Below are 19,073 nucleotides of genomic sequence, written 5' to 3' on the forward strand. Positions count from 1 at the left end.
TGTACTTCATGTACTTCTCTGTACTCTGTGTACTCTCTGTACTGTGTACTCCTCTGTACCTCATGTACTCCTCTGTACTTCATGTACTCCTCTGTACTCATGTACTCCTCTGTACTTCATGTACTCCTCTGTACTCATCATGTACTCACCTCTGTACTTCATGTACTCCTCTGTACTTCATGTACTCCTCTGTACTTCATGTACTCTGTACTGTACTCCTCTGTACTTCATGTACCTCTCTGTACTTCATGTACTCCTCTGTACTTCATGTACTCCTCTGTACTTCATGTACTCCTCTGTACTTCATGTACTCCTCTGCACCTCCTCTCTGTGTGTGTGTCAGATGTGCACACAGCTGCTCTGATCTTCTCGTTCACTTTGTGTTGTTTTCTGGCTCTTGCTGAGTTCAGCTCAGAGTGTGTTGGACAAGTGGGCTGATGGATGTTCACGGTGGGTTCCACAGCGCTATTACAACAGTGGATTACTTAAGATGCGGATGCAGTTGTCAGTGTCTGCCAGTGGCCCTCAGGGGCCCATAACAGTATTTTCGACATTAGCTTTTCTCCAGAAAGGTCTGAGACAAGTTTCCTTCAAACATATGTGGCCTCGGGGGCTGGAGAGACACAGCAAACAAACTGAAATGTGTTCCAGTGCAGGCGCACTGATACGAGGGCGAGCAGGCTCAGGCTCCGGCTGTTTGCCAACAGGAAACGTCAGTGTCTCTTCTCCAAAACAAAGCAGAGAGTGAAAATACCTCCTCACACTCCGATGTGTACAATATGCACAGCCATATGCTGAGCTCCCATTACCTCAGCAGCAGCAGCAGCAGCAGCAGCACGTCCAGCTCTGTCACAAACAAACACCACCTCATGTTTACTCTGGAACCTGCACACCAGCACCCATCTCCCACTCCCACTCCTCTGCTGTTCCTCTCCCACCCTTCTCCCACTCCTCTTTCTCTCCTATGCCACTCTTCTCCCTCTCCCACTCCCCTGCCACTCCCTTCTCTCTCCTCTCCCTCATCACTCCCCCCGGTGTTGTGAATGTGTGTTGTGTGTTCTGTGTACATGTTAGTATAAGTTGTAGTGTAAATGTGTAGTGTGTTTGTGTACATGTTAGTATAAGTTGTAGTGTAAATGTGTGTGTGATGTGTTTGTGTACATGTTAGTATAAGTTGTAGTGTAAATGCGTGATGTGTTTGTGTACATGTTAGTATAAGTTGTACATGTGTAAATGTAGTGTAATTGTGTATGTGTTGTGTGTGTACATGTGTATGTTAGTAGTAAGTTGTAGTGTAAATGCGTGATGTGTTTGTGTACATGTTAGTATAAGTTGTAGTGTAAATGCGTGATGTGTTTGTGTACATGTTAGTATAAGTTGTAGTGTAAATGCGTGATGTGTTTGTGTACATGCTGCCGACAGGAGTATTAAACCTGCTCCAAACCGTCCTAAAGCCTCTCGGCGGGGTACTCTCTATTAGCTCATCCAGCATTGATCTCTTCATCTGTGCGTCTGCTCAGATACACATTCTCATCGTACCAGAACCAGGCTGCTCCTCTTCGGGCTCCACCTCATTCACAGCTCAGCGTGTTGGGATTGTTGCACCAGGCGGCCCACCGGAGCCCCGCGGAGCTACATCACAGGGAGGTTCTGACCCCCGCCGACCCTCCCGCAGACCCAGAGAGCGGAGCATGGAGATAATGGACCAAGCGGAGGGGGTCACCACACATCGGGGGCCCTGCTTTCAGAGCGCTTACTGTATGTGTCTGTAGGAGTGTGGGCGAAGGCTGGTCAGAGGGCACTCAACGGCTCAGAGAAAATGTTATATTTTCAGGATAAATCATGAAAAATGGAACAGGAAAAATACATAAAAATAAAAATGTTGGTTTTGTTATCTTTATGCAAAATCAACTTCTAAGAGGTTTATCATGTTTTCATGTCATAATGCTTCTCCAGAATCATTAACTCACTCAAAGTTGTGTTTTAAAAATTGGAAAAAAATACTAACATGAACAATGAGTAAATAAATAAATGAAGGCCTTGGGCATTAAGTCTGGCGACAGCTTATAGGCCCAACAACTGTGTAGGCTTTATTTTTACCTTTTACACTGGATTTTTACCTGTGATGCAACAATTTGGTAAAAATTTTAAAAGCGCTTTTGGCGTACTTGATTTTGACAAATCTGAATTAAGTGTATAATCCAATCCAATCAATTCAACCCACTTTAATTCTGTTGCACATTTCACAAACAAACAATTTCCAAAGTGCTGCACAAAGACATAATAATAACAACAATAATAAGATGATAAAATAAACTACTAAAATAATACTAGTCTTAAATAATAAAACCAGAAAAATAAAATAAAAACAAAATCATAGAATAGAAATAAATAAACCAATAAATAAATTAAATCAATAAAACACATAAAAACACATAAAGATAAGTAAAACAACACAGAGGAGCACACAACATGTCAGAAAATGGAGAAAAAAAAAAAAAAAGTCCTGCGCACCGTCTTACTTGCAAATTGTGAGATTTTTTAGAACAAACTGTGCAACGTTTTGGCACTTGGCCTTCGTCAGGAGAGCAGAATGAGAGCTCAGGTGACCATCTTAAATAGGGTGTGGCAAGCACCCAAGGGTGACAGGTCAAACAGAAACAGTGTACCAAAACACTATAATTCACAGAACAAAGACAATCAACATATAGTGTAATAATAATGATACTACTACTAATAATCATGAAATATTTATCATAGTACAAAAATCATACAATAATAATAGAAGTGTATGTGGCTGTCGTGCCATATACACTTCTATATCCAGTGTTGGGGAGTAACAGATTACATGTACCACAGTTATGTAATCAGAGTACAATTTATGAGTAACTGTATTCGGTTACAGTTACTGTTTCAGTGAGTGGTAATTGGATTACAGTTACTTTGTTGAAATAAATGGATTACACAGCGGTATGTTCCTGTTTTCACATTTTGGGCTAAACCAGGACTAAAATCAAGACTAAAACCAGGTCTAAACCAGAACTAAACCAGGACTAAACCAGAACTAAAACCAGGACCTAAAACCAGAAAAACTAAACCAGGACTAAACCAGGACTAAACCAGAACTAAACCAGGACTAAAATCAAGACTAAAACCAGGTCTAAACCAGAACTAAACCAGGACTAAACCAGAGACTAAACCAGGTCTAAACCAGAACTAAACCAGGACTAAACCAGGTCTAAACCAGAACTAAACCAGGACTAAACCAGGTCTAAAACCAGGTCTAAACCAGGTCTAAACAATATGACACTAACAGTAGGTGGACATATTTGAAGGCAGCAGTGACCTCATATAAAAATAATTTCTTTATCAATATTTTTTTTTTTTTTTATCTGGTCGAAGGAAAGACTGGACTTTTTGTGTCTTTTAGCAGATAAAAACATCTTCATCTTTGCTTCTCTACAACAAACAAAAGTCTGTTCATGGAGATTTGGGCTCAACAAACAATTTGAAGAGAACAAACATGAATTTTCAGGATGTGGTTGTTACATTCATGTAGTTTTAAAAAGCACGACAACATCAAGTAATCCAAAGTAATCAGATTATGTTACTCACTTTAAGTAATTTAATGGATTCTGTTACAAACTACATTTTGGTGTATGTAATCTGTAATTTGTAGGGGAATACATTTTAAAAGTCACCTTCCCAACACTGTACATATATATATATATATATATATATATATATAATATATATATATATATATATATATATATATATATATATATATATACCATATATATATAGCACTGGCTATGGATACCGACTCAGAAACGGGGCCACCATCAGTCACCTCCTCTACATGGATGACATCAAACTGTACGCAAAGAGTGAGCGAGACATCGACTCACTGATCCACACCACCAGGATCTACAGCACAGACATGGAATGTCATTCGGGCTTGAGAAATGTAGTAGATGGTGACAAAGAGAGGGAAGGTAGTCCACACAGAGGGGGTTCACTCCCAGAGGAACAATAGCAGATGTTGAGGACAGTTACAAGTACCTTGGTGTCCCACAAGCAAATGGCTCCTCGAAGAGGCAACAAGGAAAGTGGCTACAGGCCAAATACCTGCAAAGAGTGAGGCAAGTCCTTAGAAGCAGCTCAATGGCAAGAACAAGGTGCAGGCAATCAACAGCTACACCCTGCCAGTGATCAGATACCTGCAGGAATCATGTAAGCTGGCCAAAGGAGGAGATACAGACCACAGATGTTAAGACACGAAAGCTCCTGACCATGAAATGGAGGGTTCCATCCCAAATCCAGCACCCTGAGACTGTACGCAGGCCGGAAGGAAGGGGCCGAGGACTAGTGAGTGTGGGAACCACTGTCCAGGATGAAACATCCAAGCTCCTTGAGTACATCAAGGACAAGGCCCCGGCAGATGAGGTGCTCAGAGAATGTCTCAGACAGTGGGGTCCAGAGGAAGAAGAGCTGGAGGGACCATCATGGCAGGACAAACCCTACATGGGGCAAACCACCGGAACATAACTGAAGTGGCTGATATCAAGAAATCCTACCAATGGCTTGAGAGGGCTGGTCTGAAGGACAGCACAGAGGCACTGATCCTGGCTGCTCAGGAGCAGGCCCTGGGCACATCGAGCAATAGAGGCCCAGATCTACCACACCAGACAAGACCCACGGTGTAGACTGTGCAAAGAGGCTCCTGAGACAGTCCAGCACATAACTGCAGGGTGTAAGATGCTGGCAGGGAAAGCAAACATGGAGCGACATAACCAAGTGGGGGCATAGTGTACAGAAACATCTGTGCAGAGTACGGGCTGGAAACCCCAGGATCAAGGTGGGAAACACCTCCAAAGGTTGTGGAGAATGACCGAGCCAAGATCCTGTGGGACTTCCAGATACAGACTGACAGGATGGTGATGAACCAACCAGACATAGTGGTGGTGGATAAGAAACAGAGCAGAGCCGTGGTGGTGGACATCACAAAAGAGATGGTAATATCAGGAAAAAGGAACACGAGAAGCTAGAGAAATACCAGGGGCTCAAGGAAGAGCTGGAGAGAGCCTGGAAAGTAAAGGCATCAGTGGTGCCTGTGGTGATCGGACACTCGGGGCTGTAACCCCAAACTGGAAGAGGCTACAACAGATACGGGAAAACAACAGGACATCTCAGTCCAGAAAAAGTGCAGTACTGGGAACAGCAAAGATACTGCGCAGAACTGTCAAGCTCCCAGGCCTCTGGTAGACGACCCGACTGAGAAGGGGGAGAGACAACCACCGTGGAAGTGAGAAACACATTTTATAATATATATATATATATATATTATATATATATATATATATATATATATATATATATATATATATATATGGATCTTAAAATGTAGTCCATATAAAGCCCACCCAAATTGAGTCCTTTTGGAGCTAAAGTTTGGAGGGTGTGAATCCAAAATGCTTTCCTATGTTTAAGTATACGGTCCTGGTGACATGCCCAATGCCACAGAAACGTAGAGAACAAATATCGTGTCTCTGATCATTAAAATGTACTGCTACTGGATAAAAAGCCAGAGAATAAAAGTCTGCTTTAAGATGAGACTTAAAACTCTACACTGTGGGGCTGTTCAGACGTGGGGGGGCAGAGTGTTCCAGAGTTTAGGGTCGACCACAGAGAAGGCCCCGTCCTCCTGGTTTTAAGTCTCGTCTTAGCCCCCGAGAGCTGGAGCTGGAGCTCAGACCTCAGAGCGTTCGTGGGGGTATACATTTGGATGAGGTCCAAGTCGTACTGTGGGGCCAGAACATTCAAAGCTTTAAAAACAAACAATAAAATCTTAAAATCAATTCTAAAATGAACAGGAAACCAGTGCACAGATGCAAAGATTGGAGTTATGTGCTCTTTTTGTTTCTGTTAAAAGTCGCGCTGCAGAGTTTTGGACCAACTGTAGTCGGTAAAGTGCGTTTTGTGAGATGCCAGAGTAAAGTACGTTCCAGTCGTCCAGGTGTGATGAAATAAAAGCCTGCATAACTTGTTCAAAAAGTTTAAAAGATAAAAAAGGTTTAACTTTAGATAAAAGCTGCAAATGATAAAAACTTGATTTTAAAACATTGTTGATCTGTATAAACCAGCAACGACACATTTGACCCAGTTTCGATGCCACCAAAAGGACATGCCAGGAGGTAATGTACCAAAATCTTAAATACAAAAACACAAAATACAATAATAATAGAAAGTTCAAACAAAAGTCTCAGTGCAGCTCCACAGGTAGAGTCATCAGATCCAGAGTCAGGGCAGTGTGAGGAGAGTAACAATCCTCAGGACAAAGGTGTTGCTCCTCTGTGTCCTCTCTGTCCTTCAGCATCACAACACAAAGTCTCTCTTAAGCCTCCCTCTCTTCTTTAATACTCTGGTGTTTTGTTTGGTGACGAGACGGAACTTTCCCTCTGAAACATCTTCTGACATGTTTGGTGTAGAAAGTCTGTGGCATAAACTGCTCAAACCACACATTCCAATAGTCGTTTATTTCCAGTGTTGGGAAGGTGACTTTTCAAATGTATTCCCCTACAGATTACAGATTACAAACCCTAAAATGTAGTTTGTAACGGAATCCATTAAATTACTTAAGGTGAGGAATGTAATCTGAATACTTTGGATTACTTGGTTTGCTGTAGAGAAGCTAAGACCAGGAAATCTTCACATAAGATGTTTTGTCTGTTAAAAGAAAATAAAAAGTCCAGACTTTACTTCACCAAATTAAAAATATTATTGATAGAAGACGAGGAGAAACGTCCACACAGCGTGATTTAGTCCTGCTTTAGACCTGGTTTAGTCCTGGTTTAGTCCTGGTTTAGACCTGGTTTGGACCTGGTTTAGTCCTGGTTTAGACCTGGGTTTAGTGTCCGGCAATGAGTTGAATTACCAAAAATAAATAAATAAATAAATAAAGGGATATAGCCCAAAATGTGAAAACAGGAAAATACCTCTGTGTAATCCATTTATTTCAACAAAGTAACTGTAATCTAATTACCACTCACTTAAACAGTAAATGTAACCGAATACAGTTACTCATAATTTGTACTCTGATTACATACGTCTGGTACATGTAATCTGTTACTCCCCAACACTGTTCATCTCTGTCCTTTGAACTGCACCAACTCCACTTGGGGCCAAAATCCTCAACTATTAAGTTAAAAGTTTCAAACCTGCTCAGTGTGCTAGCTAATCAGTCACAAGAGCAGCCAACCACAGCCATGGCAACCACAGACTCTTCATAAAATTGAAATTGGAATCTTCTTCACTGAGCTCAAAGCTGCATTTGGAAGTGATGTATCTATGTCGTCTCTCCTCTGTGTGTGAAACAATAACAATAAAGTATGTGTGTGTGTATGTGTGTGTGTGTGTATGTGTGTGTGTATGTGTGTGTCTGTCCTCCATGTTCGTGTGTGCTGTTTCTCTCTGGGTTATGATCGAGGGAGGAATTCAGCTTGACCTTTTCATACACTGAGTTACATATAGAACAAAGACAAACGCGTCTTATTTCTGGTCAGAGTTAATTGTTTAGTTTTTGAAAACAGAATCTATAAAATCTTCTCAACATTAGGAAAGTGAGGGATGAAGCTCAGCCGGGTCTGTAATAACGCAGCATATGTGGATCCAAATACTATAATGAAGTCAAATGAGTTTGCTCTGAGCTGCCTCCCACACACACACACACACACACACACACACACATACACACGCACACACACACAGACAGACACACACACACACAGTGGATGTTTCAGCTGCAGAGCGGAGCGGCTGTCAGCTCCTCCTAACACAGACACCAAGAGCAAAGACAACGTCAACATTTTCAAAGCGGCGTCTTAAAGTCCAGAGCCAGTCCAAGGCGGAGGATCGACCGTGCTGCTCGTCTCTCGCTGCAAACACACAAGATGTACGGGGGTTCACAATCACTGCACAGCCTTGAGTTTAGTATTTTTGACAAGTTAAGATTTATTTAGATTGTATGTGTTACCAGTTGAACACTTTGAACGTCAGGGTGAATAAAAACTCCATCCCTTTGACTGTTGTGCCTACGAGCACACATGGAGCTGAACAGACTGAACCCGCAGGCTGCTGTGTTGCTATAGTGATAGAAAACACTTAACACTCTAAGCATTTTAGTTGAAACTAGTCCCTCCAAACAGTAGTTCCAGTGGTCACCTCTGCTATGGTGATGTGCAGGACAGAACAGTGTATAACCTGTGTGGTTATACAAAACTAATCATGGATCTGTAATAGTTACTGGATAAGAAACCCTGCCGTTCTGGGGCGAGAAGTGGCCTCTCCAGATACTGCAGCTCCTGAGAGCTCCGGCCCAGAAACACTTCTCCCATAGAACTGTTCCAACATACTGGTACTTAAGGGCACAAAATATTGTCTTAACTGAAAATCCTTCAGAAGCACTTGTAAGCCCAGAAAATCTGCAGTTTTAGAATAGTATGTATAATATCTGCACTGGAGCACTGTAACACTTTATTTTGTAATTGTGTTGCTATATGTGTTTATTGCACATAATGTGGATGAATGAAATGTGAAATGTGGGGCCTGCCTCTCAAATCTGAAAAGCAAATTTACCTACGGGTACGAATAAAGCGACCAAACCTAACCAGTGTTGGGAAGGTGACTTTTAAAATGTATTCCCCTACAGATTACAGATTACATACCCCAAAATGGAGTTTGTAACGTAATCTATTAAATTACTTAAGTGAGTAATGTAATCTGAATACTTTGGATTACTTGATTTGATGTAGAGAAGCAAAGACCAGGAAATCTTCACATCAGATGTTTTGTCTGTTAAAACACAAAGAAAAGACGAGTCTTTACTTAACCAAATTTAAAATATTATTGATAGAAGACAAGGAGACACGGTCCACGCAGTCCTGTTAGTCCTGTTAAACCCTGGTTTTAGTCCTGGTTTAGACCTGGTTTTAGTCCTGGTTTAGACCTGGTTTAGATCCAGTTTAGATCTGGTTTTAGACCTGTTTTAGTCCTGGTTTAGACCTGGTTTGGACCTGGTTTAGACCTGGTTTTAGACTTGGTTTTAGACCTGGTTTAGACCTGGTTTAGACCTGGTTTCCTGGTTTAGACCTGACCTGGTTTTAGACCTGGTTTAGACCTGGTTTAGACCTGGTTTTAGACTTGGTTTTAGACCTGGTTTAGACCTGGTTTAGACCTGGTTTTAGACCTTGGTTTTAGACCTGGTTTAGACCTGGTTTAGACCTGGTTTAGACCTGGTTTTAGACTTGGTTTTAGACCTGGTTTAGACCTGGTTTAGACCTGGTTTTGGTTTAGACCTGGTTTAGACCTGGTTTTAGACCTGGTTTTAGACCTGGTTTAGACCTGGTTTTAGACCTGGTTTAGACCTGGTTTTAGACCTGGTTTTAGACCTGGTTTTAGACCTGGTTTTAGACCTGGTTTAGACCTGGTTTTAGACCTGGTTTTAGACTTAGTTTTAGACCTGGTTTAGACCTGGTTTTAGACTTGGTTTTAGACCTGGTTTAGACCTGGTTAGACTGGTTTAGACTGACCTGGTTTAGGTTTAGACCTGGTTTTAGACCTGGTTTAGACCTGGTTTAGACCTGGTTTAGACCTGGTTTAGACCTGGTTTTAGACTTGGTTTTAGACCTGGTTTAGACTGGTTTTAGACCTGGTTTAGACCTGGTTTAGACCTGGTTTAGACCTGGTTTAGACCTGGTTTTAGACCTGGTTTAGACCTGGTTTTAGGGTTTAGACCTGGTTTAGACCCTTGGTTTTAGACCTGGTTTTAGACCTGGTTTAGACCTGGTTTAGACCTGGTTTTAGACAGACCTGGTTTTAGACCTGGTTTAGACCTAGACCTGGTTTAGACCTGGTTTTAGACCTGGTTTTAGACCCTGGTTTTAGACCTGACCTGGTTTAGTAACTGGTTTAGACCTGGTTTAGTGGTACCTGATTACGTAACTCCAGTACATGTAATCTGTTACTCCCCAACACTGAACCTAACCTATTCCTAATTTTACAACATGTACTTTATAGAATAAAAAAAATCCTCAGTGCACCTAAAAATTAGATTTGAAAGATTAGAATAGCTCACTGTAGCCACTATTGCTCTAGCTGCTGTTGCTTTTTGATTGGTCAGAAGAGATCACGTGGTGCATGTTTCTGATGTCACACGGCGGGTGGCTCTAGACCAGTATTAAGAAGTAATAAGAAAGAAAAACATTTATTTATTTTTACCAATTTGGACCAATTGAAAATAGTCTGTTGAAAACAATGTGACACCATCTTTGGTTCATCTTCCAGATCTTATTTTACTTTTATGAAAATGGCGCACAGCAGTCAGCAGTAGACTTCTCTCTGACCATGCTATACAAGCCGAACTCAAGCTGCTTTTCCCATGCAGACATCCTTTTGCCAGTCCTAAAAACAGCCCGGCATTCCAGAGAGGTATCCGTGCGCCGTGTATCCGGATACTGTCTCTTTGGAGTGAGCTGTAATCTGAGCGAGCGTGTTATTGATCCTTCATCCTCGGAGCGCTGCCTCTTCCATGGCAACGAGCGCGCGCCAAACAAAAGGCGGATGAAAGCGCGAGGAGCCGCCACATCAGATGGTGGATTCTGAAATTGCCTGGTGCCAACTCTGCTTATTATACTTCACATCTCATTATGTGGAGGGAGAAGGCTGTTTGTGAGCAGCTGTGAGTGGAATAACAATGGCACAAAAGCTTTCAGGCTGTGTGGAGTTGGTGCTTGTGTGGAGAGGCCCTGCACAGAAACGTTTACTCCCAGTATTTACACCACAGCTCTGTAAACCGTACCTCTGGGTCAGGTGGAGCTGTGTCAGTGTAACTACTAAATATGACACATTGATACAAAGATGTTCTGTCACTGCTGCAGAGTGCTCTGTATGTGCTACCTGTTTGTCGCCATGGAGATTTCACAATATGGCATTAAACTTAGCTACACACAGAGACAGTATAGTGGCAGAATTTCTATTACTCAAGCTTCACAGCAAGAAGTTTCCAGGTTTGATTCTCAATGAATGGGTTTCCTCTGAGCTCTCAACAACTCAAAAGATGCATAACTGTGGCACCCAGTGCTTCTGAGGAGATGCCCCAACAGCACTGAAGGATGGGTCAAATACAGAGGACATTAAAGTGTACCATAACCTTACCTTAACCTAACCTTAACCTTACCTGACATGCAGATATTTGGTGGTTGTCAGATTCTAGAATGTGATGACCGATTTCCCAATGGATTACTGTGTACTTTGCCATGAAATGAGTCGTCTAGGTAGAATCCATGGCAAAAGGAGAAATTCAATTTGTCAACTGGACAAAAGTCTGTTTTGGTCAAATACTGCATTTTTCGCAGGCCATCCAAGCTGCTTCTTCACTTCTTCAGAACGAGGAAAGCAACTTGTGAACTTTTGATCAAATATTTGACCAAAAAAAACTTTTGTCCAGTTAACGAATTGAATTTCTCCTTTTGCTTTTGCCATGAAATGTATAAATGCCAATTTACCAAATGTTTAACCTATAAGTGACTTTTTTTTTTTTTTTTTTTTTTTTTTACATTTTCCACATCTGTATTGAAGTGGAGGCATTATGCAAAATTAACACATCATGTCATCATCTATGCATTTGAGAGTATTTTCTCCTGACTCAGCCAACCCCAAACGGCAATTGTCCATAAATATACAAAAGCATGATACAAAACAACACACTACAACTTCACAAACCTGAAGTGATGTGCAGTAATTACATTAGTGAAATGCATGCGCTAATTGTGTTGTGATAACGCCCTGAAGAGAGAGTGACGGAAATCAAAGGGGAGGGTTGGGGGCTTTTAAACATGATTGGACTATAGACTATTGTCATGTCATCTGAAACCCAGTCAGGTTACAGGTCAGATCTGCAGAGAGGCGACCCGAGTCACTTTGAAAACAGATGCATGATAGACAAGTGTAATGTCACTTTCTATGCACTTTTCATAATGTAAAAAAAGAAGCCAACCAGGAAATGGAAGCAGCTGTTCTTGATTTTTACAGCTTTCAAACATGAAAAACAAAACACGTTCATATCCAAATGTTTACAGTGGTTCAGTTTTCCTCACGTACCTTAAGCACCTAATGACTCACCACCATGAGTTTGTGGTGAGTCATTAGGACTCACAAAATTCAGATTCTAGAGATGGAGTTTTGTCTTGACAGTAAATCATCACCATCATCATCAAAAACAACTAGCAGGCTACAAAGCATGCACTTCCTACTTGTTGTACAGTGAAATGATAATAGATGGAATAGACAATGTATGTACTGGGGAACACTTTGTTCAAATACTCGAAAGAAATCAGGTACAGCCCCTTTTAAAGAGGAACTAAAACAATTATTGATATTTACTGTAGTACTCCAACAGTGACAGTTCAGAAAAAGTAGTTTGGAGAAGGTTTTGTGCCAGGGTATCTGAGTGTGACTGTTCTATTTGTGAGACCACAAACCAGCCCCTCCTGCTACTTTTCTGAAAAACTCTGTGCTCCCACCAGTTTGGTTTGAACCAGTTGCAGTGGTTTACCTGCGGCGTCATTCCAAAGCAGAAGATGTGTGCTCTTAAGACTCCGTGTATCACACAGAGACGCCTTCACTCTGCTCTCCTCTGGATCACAGTGTTTGGTGAACAGGAATGCTCCATTAATAAGGTGACTGGAGCGCTGTGCTCTGAATGTGAATAAACAGTTCATCAGTTCAAAAGCACACACACGACTGTTTGAAAAATGCTACTGCATTTTTACAGGAGGTAAAAGGCTCAGGTTCTGGGTTAGGTTTGGATCAAAAGGAAATTACTTCATTTATTACACTAAAAGACCATAGCTACGCTGAAAGTAAAACACACTTAAAAGGGACTTATTATGAAGAATCCACTTTTAAAGTTCCAGATTTCACACATTTGCATTTTTAAAAATCTGTTATTATGTTGTTTCCTCATCACAAACAGACCTGCAGGTAAGTTTTGTTGAACATGTTGAACACACAAACCTGCATAGGCTGAGGTCTTCTCTTAATCTGACACTCTGTTCCTCCTTATGATGTCATCAAGTGGTGATGCAGGAAATGCTCCACTGTGTTTTTTAAACTACCTTTTTGTACCTTCACTACAAGATATAATGAAATATATGTGTATATATATATATATGTATAAAAAAAAAAAAATGTGTTTCTCACCTTGCACGGTGGTTGGTCTCTCACCCTCATTCAGCTCGGGTCGTCTACCAGAGGCCTGGGAGCTTGACAGTTCTGCGCAGTATCTTTGCTGTTCCCAGTACTGCACTTTTCTGGACTGAGATGTCCATTGTTTTTCCCAGTATCTGTTGAAGCCTCTTCCAGTTTGGGGGTTACAGCCCCGAGTGTCCAATCACCACAGGCACCACTGATGCCTTCACTTTCCAGGCTCTCTCCAGCTCTTCCTTGAGCCCCTGGTATTTCTCTAGCTTCTCATGTTCCTTTTTCCTGATATTACCATCGCTTGGTATTGTGATGTCCACCACCACGGCTCTGCTCTGTTTCTTATCCACCACCACTATGTCTGGTTGGTTCATCACCATTCTGTCAGTCTGCATCTGGAAGTCCCACAGGATCTTGGCTCGGTCGTTCTCCACAACCTTTGGAGGTGTTTCCCACCTTGATCCTGGGGTTTCCAGCCCGTACTCTGCACAGATGTTTCTGTACACTATGCCCGACACTTGGTTATGTCGCTCCATGTTTGCTTTACCTGCCAGCATCTTACACCCTGCAGTTATGTGCTGGACTGTCTCAGGAGCCTCTTTGCACAGTCTACACCGTGGCTCTTGTCTGGTGGATCTGGGCCTCTATTGCTCGAGTGCCCAGGGTCTGCACCTGAGCAGCCAGGATCAGTGGCTCTGTGTCTCCTTCAGACCAGCCCTCTCAAGCCATTGGTAGGATTTCTTGATATCAGCCACTTCAGTTATGTTCCGGTGGTTCGCCCCATGTAGGGGCTTGTCCTGCCATGATGGTCCCTCCAGCACCTCTTCCTCTGGACCCCACTGTCTGAGACATTCTCTGAGCACCTCATCTGCCGGGGCCTTGTCCTTGATGTACTCAAGGAGCTTGGATGTTTCATCCTGGACAGTGGTTCCCACACTCACTAGTCCTCGGCCCCCTTCCTTCCGGCACAAGCATCAGAAAAGCTCTGAAAGGAACGGTATATATATATATATATATATATATATATATATATATATATATATATATATATATATATATATATATATATATATATATATATATATATATATATATATATATATATATATATATATATATATATATATATATATATATATATATATATATATCACTTCCTTTCAGAGCTTTTCTGATGCTTGTGCTGTTTCAAGTATTCACAAGTATTTTCATATTAGAGCATTTGACCAATCACATTTCAGCCTTCACTTGTTGTAGGCAGAGACAAAGAAGTTTCCCTGACACCTTCACACTCCATTCTGAAGGCCCTCGAACACAAAATACTCATATAAAATGTCCATGAAACTGTTACTTCAACCAATCAGATTTTGAGTTGGTGTTGCCAGGGCCTTTAGCAGTGAACAGCGTCACCAGATTCAGACCAGGTGATTGGACAGTCAGAGAGAGAACCAGCCAAAAACTGCACCGGTACTGTCCTTTCGTCTGTGTTCACCCGACAGTCTACGTGGGCACACCTTCGGGTCAGTCCAGACATGCAGTCCTGGTTTAGTTCTGGTTTAGCACCTCAGCGCTCCTCACTTCTTCTCTGTCCACCTCGCACCCCCCTCTCCTCACTTCTCTGTGAACGGAATCTCCATGGCTCTTTGTACTGTGTATAATGTAACAAAAAAATATAATATATGCATATATATATATATATATATATATATATATATATATATATATATATATATATATATATATATATATATATATATATATATATATATATATACACACACACACACATATATATATATATATGAAGAGAGAGAGAGAGAGAGGTGACTCGGGGTGAATGTGAGGTGACTCGGGGTAGAGGTGAGGCGACTCGGGGTAGAGGGGGAGGCGACTCGGGGTAGAGGTGAGGCGACTCGGGGTGGATGTGAGGTGACTCGGGGTAGAGGTGAGGTGACTCGGGGTAGAGGTGAGGCGACTCGGGGTAGAGGTGAGGCGACTCGGGGTAGAGGTGAGATGACTCGGGGTAGAGGTGAGGTGACTCGGGGTAGAGGTGAGGTGACTCGGGGTAGAGGTGAGGTGACTCGGGGTAGAGGTGAGGTGACTCGGGGTGGATATGAGGTGACTCGGGGCAGGTCTATGTTCTGTTTGTATCTGTCGTCTTGTGTCACACTGAGCTCAGCTGGCCTCTCAGATGCTCCAGAGGGTTTTGATTAAAGCCTCTGATTCACACTCCAGGGTTGATCACATCACACTCATGATTGGCAAAAACACGGCAAATGTGCTTTCAGCTTCTACTGCACTATGTTCAACATTATCCCCACATATTCATGTAGACTGTTGTAACCTTAAAGACACTTCTCTGGGGTATTAACAGCTCGCACATGACATATTTTCACATAATATCACCATTTTACCTTTTATTGTTTTGAAAATGCTATAGTCAGTTTTTTTTTTTAGACTTTTGAGACTCTTGAGTGTCCCTTCCCTTTCAGTCACTTCACTTCACATCAGAGCTCATTACAACCAGAGTGCACTTCACTAATAAAACGACTGCACATCACATTAGGTTTGTGAAGTTGTAGTGTATTGTTTTGTATCATGCTTTTGTATATTTCTGAAAAATGATCACACAGGGGCATGGGTGAAGTGGGCTTGTGGGTGGAGCGCTGCACAGAATCTTACAGCTAAATGCAAGAAGGGTTTGAATAGGTCCTGGGAGAGATCGCTAGATTACTTAAACATGCATGGATAACATCTGAAACCTTTTAAGGCATGTTTTTGATACGAGTAAAACGCTCCAAAAAGTAAATTTGACATAAACCCTCTCTTAGTTTTTTCAGTCCATATAACAACAATACAATATTTTATTATTACACACTTGGTTTAATATGGACAGGTCCAGATTGTGCTGTTTTTCCTCCATCTTCTCTCAACTCTATTTTTAAATGAAAATATTCTGCTCTTGACGCAAATATGTTGAGGTGATCTGGAACATCTGGCACACACTCATCTTTCAGGATGACATAATGTGTGATGTTTAATAATCAATCCACAATAGAGGCTGGCAGACTCTCCATGTGTGCGCTGGTCTGTGTGTGTGCTGGGTGTGTGTGTGTGTGTGTGTGTTCGTGTGTGTGTGTGTGAGTGGTGCTGGGTGTGTGAGTTGGTCTGTGTGTGTACTGGCTGTGTGTGTGCAGGGTGTGTGAGTTGATCTGTGTGTGGTGCTGGGTGTGTGTATTGGTCTGTGTGTTGCTGGGTGTATGAGTATGTCTGTGTGTGTACTGGGTGTGTGAGTTGGTCTGTGTGTGATGGGTGTGCGAGGTGGTCTGTGTGTGTGCCGGGTGTGTGTGTGCTGGGTGTGTGAGTTGGTCTCTGTGTGTGCTGGGTGTGTGAGTTGGTCTGTGTGTGTGCTGGGTGTGTGAGTTGGTCTATGTGTGATGGGTGTGTGAGTTGGTCTGTGTGTGTGCTGGGTGTGTGAGTTGGTCTGTGTGTGTGATGGGTGTGTGAGTTGGTCCGTGTGTAATTGGTGTGTGTGTTGAGTGTGTGAGTTCTGTGTGTGTGTGTGTGTGTGTGTGTACTGGGTGTGTGACGTGGTATGTGTGTGTGCTGGGTTAGGGTGTGTTTGAGGTGGTCTGTGTATGTGCGTTGGTGTATATGTGTGTGTTGGTGTTTTTGTGTGTGTTGGTGTATATGTGTGCGTTGGTGTAAATGTGTGCGTTGGTGTATATGTGTGCGTTGGTGTATATGTGTGCGTTGGTGTTTTTGTGTGCGTTGGTGTATATGTGTGCGTTGGTGTTTTTGTGTGCGTTGGTGTATATGTGTGCGTTGGTGTTTTTGTGTGCGTTGGTGTATATGTGTGCGTTGGTGTTTTTGTGTGCGTTGGTGTATATGTGTGCGTTGGTGTGTGTGTGTGGTGTATATGTGTGCGTTGGTGTATATGTGTGCGTTGGTGTATATGTGTGTATGTGTGCGTTGGTGTATATGTGTGTGTTGTGTGTTTGTGTGTGTGTGTTGGTGTATATATTGTGTGCGTTGGTGTATAATGTGTGCGTTGGTGTATATGTGTGCGTGTGTGTGTGGTTTGTGTGTGTTGTGTTGTGTGTGCGTTGGTGTATATGTGTGCGTTGGTGTATATGTGTGCGTTGGTGTTTTTGTGTGCGTTGGTGTATATGTGTGCGTTGGTGTTTTTGTGTGCGTTGGTGTATATGTGTGCGTTGGTGTTTTTGTGTGCGTTGGTGTATATGTGTGCGTTGGTGTTTTTGTGTGCGTTGGTGTATATGTGTGCGTTGGTGTATATGTGTGCGTTGGTGTATATGTGTGCGTTGGTGTATATGTGTGCGTTGGTGTGTATATGTGTGCGTTGTGTGTGTGCGTTGGTATGTATGTGTGTGCGTTGGTGTATATGTGTGCGTTGGTGTATATGTGTGCGTTGGTGTTATATGTGTGCGTTGGTGTTTTTGTGTGCGTTTGGTGTATATGTGTGCGTTGGTGTTTTTGTGTGCGTTGGTGTATATGTGTGCGTTGGTGTTTTTGTGTGCGTTGGTGTATATGGTGTGCGTTGGTGTTTTTGTGTGTGCGTTGGTGTATATGTGTGCGTTGGTGTTTTTGTGTGCGTTGGTGTATATGTGTGCGCTGGTGTATGTGTGCGTGTGGTGTATGTGTGTATATGTGTGCGCTGGTGTATATGTGTGCGTTGGTGTTTTTGTGTGTGTTGGTGTATATGTGTGCGTTGGTGTATATGTGTGCGCTGGTGCATATGTGTGCGCTGGTGTATATGTGTGCGCTGGTGTTTTTGTGTGCGTTGGTGTATATGTGTGCGTTGGTGTATATGTGTGCGTTGGTGTATATGTGTGCGTTGGTGTATATGTGTGCGTTGGTGTTTTTGTGTGCGTTGGTGTATATGTGTGCATTGGTGTATATGTGTGCGTTGGTGTTTTTGTGTGTGTTGGTGACATGTGTGCGCTGGTGTATATGTGTGCGTTGGTGTATATGTGTGCGTTGGTGTATATGTGTGCGTTGGTGTATATGTGTGTGTTGGTGTATATGTGTGCGTTGGTGTATATGTGTGCGTTGGTGTATATGTGTGCGTTGGTGTTTTTGTGTGCGTTGGTGTATATGTGTGCGTTGGTGTATATGTGTGCGTTGGTGTTTTTGTGTGCGTTGGTGTATATGTGTGCGTTGGTGTATATGTGTGCGTTGGTGTTTTTGTGTGCGTTGGTGTATATGTGTGCGTTGGTGTATATGTGCGTTGGTGTTTTTGTGTGCGTTGGTGTATATGTGTGCGTTGGTGTTTTTGTGTGCGTTGGTGTATATGTGTGCGTTGGTGTATATGTGTGCGTTGGTGTTTTTGTGTGCGTTGGTGTATATGTGTGCACTGGTGTATATGTGTGTGTTGGTGTATATGTGTGTGTTGGTGTATATATGTGCGTTGGTGTATATGTGTGCGTTGGTGTATATGTGTGCGTTGGTGTATATGTGTGCGTTGGTGTATATGTGTGTGTTGGTGTATATGTGTGCGTTGGTGTTTTTTGTGTGCGTTGGTGTATATGTGTGCGTTGGTGTTTTTGTGTGCGTTGGTGTATATGTGTGCGTTGGTGTATGTTGTGTGCGTTGGTGTATATGTGTGCATTGGTGTTTGGTGTGCGTGGTGTATATGTGTGCGTTGGTGTTTTTGTGTGTGCGTTGGTGTATATGTGTGCGTTGGTGTTTTTTGTGTGTGCGTTGGTGTATATGTGTGCGTTGGTGTGTGTGTATATGTGTGTGTGCGTTGGTGTATATGTGTGCGTTGGTGTATATGTGTGCGTTGGTGTATA

The sequence above is a fragment of the Boleophthalmus pectinirostris genome, unplaced genomic scaffold (genome assembly GCF_026225935.1).
Source record: "Boleophthalmus pectinirostris isolate CB_2022bp ecotype Guang Dong unplaced genomic scaffold, ASM2622593v1 HiC_scaffold_23, whole genome shotgun sequence".
Classification (NCBI taxonomy): domain Eukaryota; kingdom Metazoa; phylum Chordata; class Actinopteri; order Gobiiformes; family Gobiidae; genus Boleophthalmus; species Boleophthalmus pectinirostris.